The sequence below is a fragment of the Leptosomus discolor genome, chromosome 7, assembly GCF_034619465.1.
Source record: "Leptosomus discolor isolate bLepDis1 chromosome 7, bLepDis1.hap2, whole genome shotgun sequence".
Classification (NCBI taxonomy): domain Eukaryota; kingdom Metazoa; phylum Chordata; class Aves; order Leptosomiformes; family Leptosomidae; genus Leptosomus; species Leptosomus discolor.
Genome location: NC_141397.1, coordinates 14,970,175 through 14,987,495, shown reverse-complemented (window position 1 = coordinate 14,987,495; position 17,321 = coordinate 14,970,175).

The following is a 17,321-nucleotide window of genomic DNA, read 5'->3' as shown; positions in this document are numbered from 1 at the left end:
GTCAGAAGCAGACATCTCCCTCTCTAAAATGAAATAAATATTGAAGCAAACAATAACAGAACATACTAGAACTAATCAAAATGTTTTGAATCTGTTTTGTGCCAGATCTTGTCCTCCTCAGTTTTATGAGGAGGCTAACTGCTCATGTTCTCTCTGATCAAAATGAAGCTGTGACAAAGCTGATAGTGTCTGAAACTGGCATTGAGATGTGATCCTGAGTGACTACCTGTAAAACCGGTTGTCGCACTGTTATGCTCAAATTCTGTGTACTGTAGACTATGAAGCAACTAGAGGAAGGTCATCTGGTCATAGCGGTAGCGTTCTGTTTTTATGGCACAGAAGTAAATGAGATGTTGTGTCTGAAAAGCTTAAAGTAGAAAATGATAAAAACTTTGGTTCCTCTCAAGTTGTTTATGCACATATTGCAGCAAAGAAGTATCAAAACTTACCTGCACTTCCTCCACGCTAGAGGAGGTATCATAATTTTTGCTGACACATGCTGGTACTGGGATACCTACTTGTATTGATGTGAAAAACATTTTCTTGAGAAGACATATTTAAGCTCAAGAAAAAGAAGAAACCTAGAAAAGGGCATGCAGACGATTTCAGTCAAGGGAATCTAATGTGGGCTCAGAGCATCTGTTCTGAGAAAACAACTGCTGAAGAGAATGGGATTATATGGGATTTGGCCTGTTGCCATAGGTGGCACACTATGATTTGGGTCACTGCAAAAGATAAATGTGCTATCTCTGGAACACTGGAGACACCTCTGGAACCTACAATCAGTGCAGCTTTCTGGAACGATTTTGGGAAAAGCTCTTAAAAATTATGGAATGTAGAGCACTAAAGTCTCCACTAGTGTAAACAAGTTGATTTGTTTTTCCATTTTGTAATTTTGTCTGATAAAATATTCAGCCTCGATTTGGTCCATATTTTAGAGACACTGAGCAGTTTGCTTTAGCTTGTGATTTTGTCTGTCCTTCGGTCTGATTCCAGGCAATCAACTTAGGAATTTGTTCGGTCTCCCCTGGACACACGAGGCTCCGGGATTAGGGAGCCAGCATCCTTTCAAGAAATTGGGATGCTTGAAATGAGGATCTTCAGGCCTATCTACCTTTATGGGAGGAGCAATGCAGTAGGAGATCTAGACAGTGAAAAAATGTGGACTGGATGCCTTTGCTTACGTAGCAGTGGGGTGAGATGGGGTGGGAGGAAGTGTTCCCTTGACTAGTCTGGCTGTATGGATTGAGGGCCCTCTGGATGACAGTAGATGGGTTCCTGGAGTGTATCTTTGGCTTATTTTAATCTGAAAAAAATACGATCTGAGTGCTCTGGAACGTAAACCAAAACATGGTGAGAGGCGGCACTGAGAGATCGCCTTCAAAAATTAATTCCTGATCAGAGCTAAAACACTGATGTAGATGCGTCTTCAGACAGAGCACAGAACTGTCTTTCAGTATCAGCGGGGTGATATGTCTTACAGCAACCAGAACTACTTTTTTCTCATCCCCAAATCATATTATTGACTTCTCCATCACACTGGACACCGCATCTGGAGGAGAGGAAAAAGAGCTGTGACCTATTTCCAGTATTTCTGTTGATGCCCCATTGAAGTACAATTGACTGTCATTCAATTTTCAATTAGCCTGGTTTAAAGTTTCCATGTGAAAACAAATGAACTGTTTTGCTTTTTCAGTTCTCCATCCTGAATTCTTTCAACTGTTGTTTGTGTTTGATGACTGCAAGTCAGAATATCTAAAATTTAGGACCCTTTTAGTCAAAGTTCCACATTTAGTCAATGTAAACATGTAGGACTCTCCAAGAGTAACTCAGATAACTTAAACTAGATGCTTAATGAGTAATATCTGTAATTTTTTTTACGAATGTTAGTACGTAAACCCTAAGTCATGATAATAACATAAATGTAGAGAATGAAACTTTAACCCTCTTTTCCACACACAGACAGGATTTTGTCTGCTAACAATTCTGCCAGCAGGTCAAAGGCCAAAACTCAAAATTGAGATTGAGAAATTGTAAATTTTTGAGAAAGTGAATGGCAACAACAATTTATCATGGACACCATGATTCTAAATAGAACAAGAGGTATAAAGTCAGATTCTTTTCTTGCAGTGTACTTGTTCATCCTGTTCCTTCCCTTAGCTGTGTGGACACATTATTATCCTCTTTTGCATCAGCAACGAGTTTATATATGGGCCCTCCATTAAATTCTGCCACATCCGCTAGTCTTTTTTCAGCCCCACCAAATTATTCATTGCTGCGAAGATCAGTTCTAAGGGAAACATAAAGCACCAGGAGGACAAATGCTCAACAAGAATGCACCACTTTTAAAGTATGTGATGTTTTGTTTCTAAACAACTTGGCAGTGTCCTTATTTTCCACCTCAGTGATCTTCTTTAATCACTTCTCGTATTTGTGTATCTAGTTTTTGAGGGTTTTTTTCACCCCTCCTCTCTCTCCTTTTCTACTTCAACTGCTTCAGCTTGTGGCAATGGTACAGAATGCTGATGAGCAAGACTTGTTTCCAGCCAGGTAATCATTTTGGGCACCAAACACTGACTCTGTTTCTAAGGGAAATTCGCAGGCTGAGCAAACCTTAAAAGTACAGTAAAAGCATTTGATATGCACTCGTTGCAGTTGCATCCATCATTCAGCTTCTTTATGTACTGAAAACTGTTCAGACAAGGATTTGCTACAGCACTGATCGCGCTAAAATGATATCCTGTAGTCTGTCTCTATTTTAGTTAGTATTTTGGTCATATCAGCTGCACATTAGAGTAATAAAACAGGCTTTAATGTACATGTAGAATGGTACAGTAGTGATGCAATGCTGAACAAAGAGATCTGTTTTTACCATCTAACGTGAATCTAGCATAACTAGTCACTGGACAAAATTCTCAGCTGGAGTACATGCATATAACTCCTGGGAGATCAAGGGATGTCATGTTAGTAGGAGTTCGGACTTAACATATGAAGAAGAACGACTCTTAGCTGGCATTTGCTTTTATGAAAAAACACACGCAAGGGTAAATGTTTGAAAAGGATGGGTCTTGTAATCCTTTTTGCATTTGAAGTATGATTTAGGTGAACAGCTGATTGTTCAAAGCTCTACCTACCAGCTTCTTTCTAGCAACCAAGTATGTAGAATTGTTAGCCTGGATTCATACTTGTGTGGGTGTAGATTGATCCCAAAACGGACAAGCTCCTGTATGAAAACACAACCCTAAGTGTGAATGTGCCTGTCCTTGTTTAGGGACTGGGAATACTATTCTATGCTGATTTTCAATTTCATTGTTTAAGAATCACACTGACAAAAATCTGGATGCCTTGCAGGTCCTAATTTAGTCTGATTTTCTTATAACAGGAACATTTTACTATGTTTGTGGGAAAAAAAAAAAAAAAGAAGGAATTTTATTTATGCCTTTGCAGAAACACACAAAATCTCTCACCTCTGGTAATTTTCTATTTTCTAAAATCTTATTAATTTTTTTGTGTTCACTACCACAACACGAAAGTTGCTTTATATCAATCATTTCACTTTTGTTTCACAAGCAAAAACATCATTTTGTTTTAGTAATGTGTTACAATGGAAAGTCAATAGTAAGGAAGAAGATTGCCGATATGATAAAGTGAGTGCTGAGACAAATTTGACAGAGGCGATCCGTATTTTGCTTTCAACCTGCTTGCACTGAGAATGAGTCACACAATCATTCGGAATTGGAATCTGCACCCAACAGAGGCTTCTAGCCTTAAGATCTTGCAAGTTTGTTGGTTATACTATCACTTACAGCAAATAAATCCATATTATTCATTCTTCTTCACCATCTTTCTAAATAGTTCAAGAGAATGCATTTCAATTATGGGTCCCTTCCAATTTGAGGTATTCTATGATTCTATGAACAGATACTGTTCTTCTGAACTTTAAGATTTCTCTTACTGTTTACAGTTAAGGAAAGACTGATAACAGCTTACATATTCATCCTAATTTTATAGTCAGAGCCATACAGCGATGAGGGCTCTGGAAGTGTATTACAGGGCTTTGAAATGGTGGCAAATAAGAACATTTTTTTGGATGTAAACATACAGGTACAATACATTTATCTTTTTTTGATCATTACATTTTTGTTTAAGGAGGATCTAAAAGAAAAGAAAGACTGTTTACTTACAATGTTTAACGCCATAACTGATTTTCCCAGATTGGCAGCCTGTAGTAACGCTACTCTTGAAAAGGAGGTTCTTATTGAATAATGTTAATAGTGGACATGGAAAAAAATTACAGTCTTTAAATCATGGAGAAATGCAGAATCATGTATGCTACTTTGTATTCCTCTTAGTTACAAATTACTAACCAGGTAAAGGGGTGAGCTGGGGAGCACAGGATTCTTCAAGTAAGAGGAAAGACATGCACAAAGTGTGCCAGAAATGTGAACAGGGAAGTTCAGTCTGGAAGCCTGCTTGCTGAAGTAATTGATGTATCTTTCTCTTTCTGGTTGTAGACAAGTTCGGAAACTTTTTCTGTATTTTGGGATTAGAAACCCAAGAAGTACTGAAAATATCACCCTGCTGAGACACAAAAAGAGCACTACCTTAGGGGAAAATACCAAAACAGTGTTCACCATCCAGTCTTCCTTCCTTCAGTGTGACTTTATGTTCTAATATGCTTCGTTAGCAAATATATCTCAAAAATGCATTGACATCATGTCTGAAACTTCTAATAGACTTAAATATGTAGAAAGAGTCTCTTTCCATCTAGTGGTGAGCGTGCAGGGGTGTTTTCTGCTCAGAAGCAGGTGTGATTGTTGACAGCTTCTGAGTGGAGATGAAGAATCTGCTTCGAACTGCAGAAATTGCAGGAGACCCATGTAATTGCATTATGTTTATTTACTGCAGTAGATCATTATGAAATAAGTCAAATTTAGCCAGATGTACAATTCTAACTTACTTAAACATCTGGTTCTTCTGGTCAGTCTCACCTTATGGGTGGAAACTATTTTAATTTTTTATCATTCTGCAGCCTCTCTATATCAGAAACCTGCAGCATCACCTGGTAGAGAAAACTGGAAGCAGATCTCTCACCCAGATGCTATCTTCTGCCAGGTCTTTCAGTACTAATCAGATACGACCACTGTTTTGTACCAGATAACACTTACAGAGTCTGGCACTGCCATTGAGAGATGACTGACCTATGAACAAGTGGGATCCCAGTGCTGGAGTATATTTGCTTGTTGCGGTTCCTAGTCATGCTCCCTCACCCTCTTTCAAGTTGTAGGTTCACATTGTCCCTTGTGTTCTCTCAAGCTACACAGAAAGATCTTTTCCTTGGGCATAATTCAGTCAGGTATGTCATTTTCGTGCAGAAGCAGACAATAAGACACTCCTCCCACACCTTTGCCATACCATGCATCTCCCAGGATCCTCTTACAGTCCTTTTATGGACTGGTAAGAGTCTTTTGGTCTTTTGTTGGCTGTGGCTTCAGATTTTGTCACTTGGCTTCGTTTTGTCATTTGCTGGATTCTTGATAGGAATATGGTTTATGTATATTTTACTACTTTTAACCACAAATGGAATTTTACTGTACTTGAACATATTAATTTTACATGAGCTCGTCATCAGTTTCCTTCCAGAGTTGATGTTGTTTTTATCATAATACAAGCTCCTCTCTGAACAATCTTTTCCAAATTTGCGGCGTTCTTTTGTTAAGTATTTTACAAGCTGGCATAATTCCGAAGTGGGAAATTTGGGGGGTTTTCCACAGTGAATTATACATTCTCCCAATATGTCATCCTTTCCTCTCATTTGCTGGGATTTTTCTTCTCATCTAAAACAGTCATGTTTTCATCAGCTAGTCACTTTTCAATATTTTGTAGTCACCTAAATATATCTACTAAATATAGATGAGACTAAGTCTGTCACTTATCTCTTCAGATTTGACCAGACTATTCACCTAAGTAGTAGACAATCTCAAGCAAGTTCAAGTTCAAGCTTAGCTCCAGTTCTGGCAGTTATGTTGCAGTAACCAAGTGTGATACATGGCTGATGTATAGTGTTTTACTTGGGATTTTCATATCCCTGTAGGCGCTTCCAAGTACTGTCCTGTTAATGTGGTTTTAGTATAATATGCTTTAGCGTGTACTTTACCTCTTGGGTTTTTTGTTTCATAATTGCTGTGGTAAAATATTTTCTTTAATGCCAGCTTTCAGGTTGAACTGTTTGATGGAATAAAGACTGTGAAGACTCTGAGGAGTGTGGTAGATAATTTCTGTTATCCTTCAATACAGACCAAATCACTCGTGTTAGTTCAACAAGGAATTCATGACTTTTTGTTTTGTTGGATAGGCTTGGTCACTTTATACCTGGAATAACAATGTTTTAAGCTTCTGCACCTTTGGCACTACCCTCAAAGCTGGCAGACCTTAGGTGAGGATGTACTGTCACAGAACAGGTATGGCCAGTCTTTGTGGCTAGGATATCACCACAATTCTTTTGCTCAGATCTTCTACAACATTGGAGTCTATGGCATGCAGACTATGTCTGCTATGGAAGCAAATGTCTTTTGCTTTCCTGCAAGCCAAAATCAAAAACTCTCGGCAGCCTTTCTTTTAAGACTATATCACCAATATTAAACATAGTCTGCCTCTGATGGAGTATTCCTCAGTATTGCAAGAAATGCTGGATAAAGCTTTTTGCCTCACATCTCTAATATGCTCATTTTCTGTCTAAATATAAATGACGGCAGAATGGATCACAATCAGATACACATTTTTTAGCATTACATTACTTCATTAGCACTGTTAAGACTCAAGCCATTTCAGTTGGCGATGTTACAAATGTTCTACAGGCTCCTCCCTCATGGTATGTAAATAGCTATTTTTGAGCTCTTTCTTTTTTATCCACTCCTAAGACTCTTGCAGAACTGTGGAAGTATTGCTTCCATTATCAGTTCTCAGCAGTATTGCTAAGATAAAATGGAGATAGGTTGCAGCCTTCCACATGTAAGAAAAATTCTTCTTTTGCCTGGTGGCTTTACATTTGTCTCATTTTCTTGTACTTCATGTACTCATATCTCAGACAAAACAACCATTCCTTGCTTCATATAGACAGCAGATACAGCCAACATCATGTTATATTTTCTACATTGTTGTACTTTTGGTTTGTTGGGAGACAAGAACAAGACCAATCAAGAAAAGGTTGAAACAGAGTTCAGTGACAGACATGAGAAAATGTTGGCTCTGATGGCAAAGTTTGACATGGAGACTTTGAACAAGTATTTGGGCCAAGATGGAGACTTCTTTTAAAAAGCAGCTGTCCTTTGACTGCACATAACTGATTTTAAGAAGATAATGACACATTAATGACTTTGAATGCTTTTGCTTTGATACCCAGATATTTTACTGTCTAAAAAATATGTACCTGCTGACAGTAGCCTTCTTTCTCTTTACTGTTTTCAGCATACTGCCTGTAGTCCCCAGACAACAGCTTGGTCACCAAAGGGGCTAGGTTTTTTCACTCATGAGATGATTTTCCAGATCATCTGGCCCCATAGGAAGACAACCATAACATTCCTGTACATGCTACTACCATAAAGGATAAAATACTGTATGGTAGAGAGATCTTCCCCCTGTACTCTAGAAACCATCTCACAATACAAATACCCAAGTACACAGAACGGCTTTTATAATCTTACAGTGGATCAGGGCAACCTAGCTGCAGGCATGTCACAATACAGCTGTCTGAGCAGGTCTGCTAGATTACATCTAAACATGAAGGCAAAGCAGCATTTTCAAACTCCCAGGTGCATTCCTAGTTACACCCCAACTCTCTTTTGGCATACATGTACGAACCTGCCCCCTTTAAGCCTTGTCTGAAGAAAAGACACTACACATACAGATGATATAGTTTGTGGTGTTCTTTAGGATGTCCTTGATTTTTATGGAGACGTGATCCCAAGGTCTACCATTGACTGAGACTCACAGAGCAGTTTAAATACCTTCTTAAAGTTTTGGGATACAATCTGACCAAAGTATAGGACAAATACCCTGAAACTTGGGTTGATTAGGCCAAACCAGGCATCTAACACATTTACCTATGAGAGCAAACAAAAAATAACATTTCAAAACTATATTCAGAAATTATACTTTTCTCTAATGTACTGAAGACTGAACGAAAACCAAGATATCTCACTGGAGCCAGACAAAGTATATGTAATATCATGAGTTGGTCTTATGCCTTAAAAAGTGTAACACTTTTTCTATGTAGCAACAGGAGTTGTTCAATTTTTGTAACAAAACATTGGTTATAGGTGATTGAAACTCAGATTATTGGTTATGAGAGAATATTTCACTGAATATTATTCAAGGTGAAATTTTGTAGGAAGAATTTTTTTTTTTTAAAAAGCAGTGCTAATACCTCCCTTATGTTATTCTTCTGTGGGTTTTTTTATCCTTTATAACATATTTAACCCATCTTTTACTACTGAAGAAGAGCAAAAATGCCTTCAGGAGTTTAGTACAAATTGACAGATGAAAGCCCAGTTGAGCTACAAACTTTATGAGTCTTTGAAATTTCTAGTTGGTTTTATAGTAGAGAGATTTCTTTAGGTCTCCCTCATGATTTCTTTCAGATAGTATGATAAACTTTGGTGTCCAATGGGTTTTTTTTCTTTTGTTGGGTTTTTTTTCCCCTCACTTGAGCAGTCATCCAGATATAAAAGCCTTCTACAGAAATAATAAAAAATTCAGTTGATCATGTTCAGAAAGAGCCTCATTCTTCTATGCAGTTATGCAATTATAGAGCATCTTGAACGATTGTCACTTAAAAGGGTTGTGACTTCCCTGGTTTATTAGAAACAGCTGGCAGATACATCAGAGACGTCAATGGGATTATTGCTTTGAAGCAGATGTTAAACAGAACGGGGCAGTAACAGCTGTTGTAATTAGAGGCACTGTGGGCACATTTCTGCACATCTCTGGCTCAACATGACAGTGATCCAACCAAAGACCAGTTAGTAATACATTATTTTTTCCAAATATTTAGAAAATTTAATTTCACATAACCAATGCTAAGAATGTGCTTTTTTTTATAGTTTATGTCATTTCTGAGGTGGCTTACCAGAAAAAGCTGAATGAGATCTCAAGTACCATCTGATATTTTTTTCACTTTAGGTTCTGATGAAATGTCACTCATAAAAATGATTGCTAAATATATATGCCACCTATTGTTGAGTGTTACTGGGTGGGGACAAAAGAGGCTTGCTTAGGTAGAACAACAGGTTTAACTCAGCTCCTTGGAAGGACAAGCAGAGGGGAGGTAGAGTCACACAATGCCCAGCTGCATGGGTGTCCTGGGAAAAATGTTCTCTTCACAGTTTGCACCTAAATCCCAAAGCGGACATGCACATTACATGACATCTTCCAACCAATTTGTACAAATCTATTAATCCTTCCTGTAGCAGCATGACAAATATTTCCTCGTTATTCAGCAACATTTTAAATTCACAGAGCTGTTACTGGCTCACAGTTAGAAAATGAAGATAGATGACAAGTTTTGTTCTCCAGAAGCTCTGCAATCTCTTGTATAGAGGAGATGCTGAAGAACAACTAGTCTCTAACTGGCCAACATAGATTCAGAAAATGTTTTTAGCCACTAATCAAACACATTATGGAAGTCTCCCAGATTGACAAAAAGACCAGGAAGTAGACATTAAAGAGGCAGAAATTAGGAACATCTGATTCAAAATTTCACAGCTATGTGCCCTTTTCCCCTGAAGACTTATGAGTCCTTCGCTAGCTATGGCTGAGATTTCAATTCACACATGCCCAAGTTCTCCTCAGTTGAGTGTATTTCAGACAGCAGCAATTTGCGGATATTTTAGTTAACCACATCAATGGCTGTACCAGTCTATGTGAGGTGAAAAAAGAGTTTAAGTGCTGAGGGAGGCGTTAGGGCAACTTGACTACACTCAGTGGCATTCTCTTTGAACTGAACACCCTCATACAGAATGGCTATATGAGAGAAACAACAGCACATAAGAGATTGTTCGATGCCAAGACAAATTACACGTATCCCTTGCTGGCTGTGAAGTCCACAGCCCATCATTCCAAGTCAAGCTCCATGACAGCCAGATTTTCTTTTCTTCCTTTTTTTATTGGGAAGTGTTTGTGGTTTTGTTGTTGGTTTTTTTTTTTTTGGTTTGTCCTCTGAATCAAGTCGCTGGGAGGAGGTGGGATATGGGATGGAGGGGAAAGAAAGAAGATGAAAGTCAAAACACAAATTACTCTTTTCAATTTACATTTATTTTTTCTCATAGACAGGCTAGAAGAAAAGACTGAAGCAGTCGACACCTTTCTCGCCTCCATCTGTAGAAACAAAGCTTGTTCCCAAATCGCTCAGGCATCAACACGCTGTGGGGAAAGGGGCAACCAGAAGCTGGGAAGCAACACGCTGGGGAACATTTAGAGAAGCTGGATATAATCTAATCCATAGAGAAAAAAGGAGTCAGCAGAGGTTGCAACAAGTGTTGCTTTACTAGCAAGGCAACTATCATCTGTGGAAAAAACACAGGGCGACTAGAGAAGGTCACTGACAGCCTGGAAACAGGCCGAATTTTCACCCATCGTTAAGATAGATAAGGACTCATGAAATTATACATTGGACAGCTTCGTCTCAGACCCTAGGAAGATCATAGTGTCCTTTCTCTGGGAATACATTCACAGGCACATAAGGAAGACAAGGCTACTGAGAATACCCAGTACACCTCTACAGAAGGCAAGTCATGGCTGACCAAACTGATGTGGTTAGTGGATGTTCTATGTATTTTCTCTGTCACACACTTCAGAGATCTGCAAGAAGTAGGGTTTGGTGAAAAAGCAGGATGTAATGTCACTGTTGTGCAGCTGCACACCTCTTTCCCCAAATCTCAGAAACACTTACCAGCCTTTGGCCGAGTTCTCCCTTCAGATCAAGCACTCCTTGCGCTTGTGCCCGAGGGCTGATGTGACTGTTTCAGACAGCTGTAGTTTGGAGATACTAGTTAGCCATACAAATGACTATATTAGTCTATCCGATGACAAGCAAGGTGTAAACAGTGAAGGGAGAATCAGTGTGCAACTCTTCAAGCCTGAAGGCATTTCACCTGTGTTGGACAGAAGCACAGACAATGTCTCTACAAGAAAATAAAATTGTATGTACAGAACATAAGAGATTAGCAGTTGACCAGAAACTTTCTCTTTCCTTGATCTTGATACAGAACCTCACTGACCCATGATTTTCTAGATGTGCTGTCAATTCCTCAGCCTTGTCAGCTAATGATAAAATACATTCCTTGTTTAAAAAGTTAAAACTGATTCTAAAAAAAATATGTATATTCTGTGTATTACAGATGTATTACAGTGGATTTCCACCCTCCCAGTGAGTTTGCACTGAGGTCAGGCTAAGACTGAGCAGATATCTGGGGGTTTGGATAAGGAGTGGAGAAGTGTCAAACAAACCATTTTGACTGGAAAACCATCACTTTTAATGGTCTATTTACAATGAAAGAAGTGAACTGACCAAAATATTAAATCATAAATGTGTTTCTGATCTATTGAGCAGGAATGGCTGTCATTTTAATTTATTTATTGTTACTGTTGGAAGAAGATATAAGAAATGAAGATAATGAGGTGAAAAGAAACAATGGGACAAAAAAGTCAATTTCCATTTTCTTCTTCCTTAGGTAATCTTGTACTCAACATTAGTACTTGATATTTACGGAAGATGGGCATTTGCTACAGACACATTTATTGGTTTTTTTTTCATTTCTTGGACATGAGAGAGAAAAAAAAAAAATCTTATGTTTAGTCTATTATAGTTCATACTCTTATCATGCCTGTAAGCCTTGGTGAAAATTAGGGCTTTTTTTTTTTTTTAAACCGGAAATGTTCTTAGTTTAATCGACTACTTAAACAACACTTTTTTACTCCATGACTAAAACTCCTGACCTTGCTGTCACTGCATCTACATACTACCTCATAAGCTCTGGATAAAGTATTTTGTACTCCCTTGTCTGCCTTGTCTGTTTTTCACCTCCCCCACACCCCATCAGCTAAGTGCCAGCTATCAGGGCATCATCCTTTGGTTACTCTGTGAGGACTGTCAAGTGCTGGTCCCAGTCAATCCTCTGGGACCAATCACCTCAACCACCAGACTGCATTGGAGCAGCAATTGGGACATATCGTGTCCCTCGTGCTCTGCTGTTGTCCTAATGGTGGCTGTTTTCATGAACCTCATGAGAAAAAAAAAAAAACCCAAAACCCAGGGTGTGTGATTTTTAAGACTTTGGCATTAGACAAAAGTTTCTCCCAAGTGAAAGTTGATGACCCCACATCCTCCTGATAACCTTCCAGCATTACCGGACAGTGTGGCAACATTGCAATATATTCTTGTATCTACCATATACCCTCATCTGATTCAGACATGTTTAAGCTGGCACACGCTAGGTAGCATTACCCAAGGACAACATCTTCTGTTTTCTGCTGGTCATGTCAGCAGTTATTAGTGATATCATGCAATCTTCCTGGGCACATATACATTGCTGCTATTTAACAAGCTTCTTACTGTTGTTGCAAACATTAAATTGTTTCCATAGTTCATGTAATTCATGACTCTTAGACCACAAATGACCAGTTAAAACGTATATCTGGGTCATGTCGGCCACAGACCATTATATATTAGAGAATACAGATATTTTTAGGAAAAGAAGTCCCTGGTTCAACTGTCACCTGACTCTGAAAATCAGCCTGTTCATCCATCATTAGCAACTTCTGCTCAAGCTCTGCCTCGAAACACTTCTCTGCAGGCAATGAACTGCACAGCAGGATAGATACTATCTAAAGGAAAAATAAGCCTATGAATCCACAGTCTTATACACATATCCACAGCATGAATAAGAAACAGTATTTCGCCAAATGTTGCTTTCTGTTCTTGCTTTTCTTTATAAAATACTAGTGAAGATACGGAGTTTCCCATCCTCATTTCAAGTGAACTGTATATCATGAACTATTTCTAACCTAAGAGAAAGAAGGCCTATCTTTATCACCAGAACAGTTAAGTGCAATTCAAGTTTCACACACTACTTCAGCAGGCTGCAGTTCCTGGAGGAACAACCTTCACACACGAGAGGGTACATTTTCTTTAATGCACTTTTATTCACTCTAAATTGTAGTCTTTTTACTGGGAATACACAGGAATGCCAATACTGACAATTGCAGTACTGTCTTTTGTTGTGCTAGCAAATCTTTCCAGTAGTAAATCTGTCCAGAGAATGGATATGCTTTGGTTTCGTATCTATTGTCTTCACTGAAAGTCTGTTTTTAAGAATACATTTATTCTTGCAGATAGCTTTGCTTTCATTGCAGCCTTTGCTATTAGACCCTGGAAACAAGGTCTTCCCTGCAGTGCTGTGCCAGCACATTACCTTGTTATTTAGAATGTACCAGGTGTACAGAAAAAGTGGTTATAACATAAGCATATTTTCAGGATAACAAATGTAAATAAATTTGAAAATGAGATGAATTCTGTTCCTTGTCGAGATAGCACTGATAACAGGAATGGGAAATAACATACAACCAGCTTCACTGATGTCATGAGATTTTCTAGCTTTTTTTTAGCTTCAAGGTTATTAACAACTGATGCTGTAGTTAAAAAAAATAATCATCAGCTCAGCTGCAGTTTTATCAAACATCACAGCTATCCATATGTGTTGATTGGTACTTACCCAGAAAATAATTAAATGTTCCAATGATACATAGTCATACATTTAAAAAATAATCTTAGAAGTCTCTCTAGAAAGAGAGATCATTTCCAATCTTTCTAATTCAATCTCTGACTTAAATATCACTGCAACACAGGGATTTGTAGACCAGCCCCAAAGGGCAAACCTTATGTACTTTTTCTAACTTCTCTTTCTGAGCCTTATGGTGGACCACCAACCTGGCTTGTGCTGCTACTCCCACATAACGCTGTGGCATTGTGCAGAACCAATGACAAGTTTCCGTAACGGCAGGAGAATGAGAAGGTCAGTGTAAACCTTAGACGCTGGAAACACCCCTTTGGCATAAAGACCTGTAGTTGTGCGATGAAGAATATGTATATTTAAGAGTCAGTCACTCTGAAGATTCATCTGAGTATTATGTAGGTGCTTAATTATTGAGCATTATGAGTACTCCCACTGAAGTCAGTAGGGCTATTCGTAATGCAGAAACCCAAGAACATTCATAATTCTTCAGGATAAGGGTTATTATAGTAAGATGATTGTGGGGAAATGTAAAATTCAGTCCAATTATATTTATTTAGGTCTCCATCTTAAAATATTGTCGTAGTTTAACAGGTTAATATTTGCTTAAAATGTAATTTTAACTCATTTTCTCATTTATAACACTTTGGTTTTGGGGATAGAGACTCTCTGCAATGCATCTTATCTTAAATTATTGATGTGCATGGTAAACCTTGGTTCTATCTTCTGCTATGGTATCTCTGCTGCATAATTACGCAGGTTAATGAAAGTCATGAGCAGGTATCATGGACATTTAAATGAATTTATATGTGGTTTATATGCAGAGGAACGTATTGTATGGAGAACTGAAAATTAATAGCTATTGATACCTAAGTTCACATCTTATTTATCAGAAGTATATTAAAGCAGCAGAGTGAGATTAACATAAAAATGACAATACTTTCTACAATATTTAAGACACCAGTTACAAAATTAAATAAAATGGTATTTTTGTCTCCCATCCTATGTATTACAACAGGTATTTTAGTTTGAAAGACAGGCTCAGTCTATCAGGATATTCAAAGAACATTATTAAAAATATATATATTTCTTGTGCAAACCTATTACCTTTGTTATGGTTTCATGGGTGCTTTCTTGAGGAAAAAAAATATTGTTTTTCCCTTTCTGCTTTGTTCCTTTTGCCCATGCTTAATGAGAAAAAAAATATTGCCACCAATTTGACCGATTTCAGGCAGTTCCAAAAAAGCATGCGTTTTTTTGGAACCAACATCTTTCAACCTGATTTGAATTATAGGAGTTATAATTTATAAGTTTCTCCACAAAGAATTCCTACAGAACACCAATTGACTTTCAACCGCCAATTGACTTTCAACAGCTCTGCAGTGTTGGTAGTGCAATACAATGATACAGTGAACTGAAAGACTTTGCAGAGTACCTAAAGGGCATTTGTATTACAGGCACTGAATACCTGCAATATGCAATCTGCTGCAGGGGATGGGGCAGCCAACACAAACAGATCTAAGTAGGGCTGGCAGTAGGAGAACTATACCTGTTGCAGACTTTCTTTTGGAAAAATGCCAAACACAAGGCAGAAATATCTAATCGTTAAAGGCTATAAGCCACAGCCAGTACCAAAATAGCAGAAAATCTCTATTAGACAGGTAGCTATTAACACCTGACAGCCTTTTAAAAGTTAGCTGCTGGTCTTTTCCTACCCACCCCTCCCCACCCCACCCCCACCAGAACAGAAATTTAAAAGGTTACCGAAGTACATTCTGCAGATCCCTACTTTCAAATAAATAATTCATAGTAACTGAAATCAGTGAAGCCTCCCCATCAAGAATCTGGACTTAAAAACCAGCCACCAACTGCACTCTGTAATTCACATGCTGCTAATTAGTACCAAGTGTTTCTCTGCAGACATACCAGTTACAGGATGATTTTAAACTATTGTTCTACTATATGATTTATTTTTGGAGGATAGCTTTATCTTTTTGTAGTCTGAACTCTGAACAAATGCAGTGTGAGATGTCTGGGACACATACGAGATTTGTGAAACATTTCTTTCCGTTAGATGAACACAAAGACTGTAGAAATTTTTTGAGGAGGGAGTTAAAGCTTCTGTTGTAGAGTGAAATATTGCTAACCTTTCCGATAAAGTTTCCTATGTTAATACCTACAAAAAAACCTCTGCTTAAAGAGTGGCCAGATCCAAAATCTTAAATCATAACAGCTAATACAGAAGCTGAATCTACCCCTCCTCCAACTTACACTTGGGATAATCAAATCTGGTGTGAAATTCCAAAACAAAACTCAGGTTGTGCTCTACATACAACATTTCAGGTCTTTTGCTCTGCATGTGTGCAAGATCATAACACAGACAGCTCCACTCCATGAGCAAATAATGCTTCACATTTCATTTTCCTTGTGATTTGCAATTGAAAGTTTTACTTTAAAACTTTTACTTTTTTCCCTAGTTTCTCCTGGGCCACAAAATAAGCTTTCACTGTTTTTCACAGAGTAAAACTTTCTGACCAAGCTGAAATCACACCAGATAAATTATAGCATCAGAGGCATGAACTTTTCCTATTTGCTCTTGTAAGGATGTAAACTTAAAAACCTGCTCGTGGTATTTTAAACATTGATACTTCTAAGCCTGCAGCCAAACAAATAAGCAGAACATGTTCCGTTAAAATCAGTGCTGTGAAATCTGGCCCTCAGTGTAGAATCCAACTAAAAAACCAGCAGCTTCATAGGTTTTAAATTGGTTTAGGCAAAATAAGAGTAAGTCCCCAAAGATTTAGCTTAAAATCCTCAGTCGCATTTCAGTTTCTCACTCTTACCGAAGTGTAAGTTTCCCATAAGAGTTTAGATTCCAGATACTTTAGAGGAATTTAGGCCTCCCTCAATGTAAGCTGGAAACTTCCATTTAAAAACCAGGTAAACTGGAAGGCAGCTGTCCACACACTGAGAAACATCTAAATAAAGAAGATGGCTGGACTGAGGTGTGTTTGTAGTTTGGGTTATTTTTATGTGTTAGACTATCTGCCTCTAAAACGTGTTCTGCTAACATCAAAGCAAGCCTGATACAAGCCAGTTCCAAAGTGAAAATGGTACAGTTGCTCTGAGGAAGCCCAGAGCATATTAAGGCGGTTCAGTGTCTTATAATTGTGGCTCCACCTTTTCTGGATAGAGTTGACTCACACCTAGAACAAGACCAAGTTTACCTGCAATTCACAACACAGTGGGTGTACTGCACTGCATCTTCTGTATAAACATAATGTGTATCACAGCAGCTTTGCTAACCACAATAACATCTTATTTTGCAGATTGGTGTCATAACTTTGTCCTAAACATTGCACCATTACACCTGGTCTTGTATTTTTATTTTGCATACTTAAAATGAGAGTCTTTTCAGAGAAAGGACTCTACTTTGCGTTTGCACACTGTGCTGCATAACAACCCTCCTATATTAGCTGTCTGTAAGACACTACAGAAATAAAAGAGCGAACTATTCAACATAGAGTATCAAAA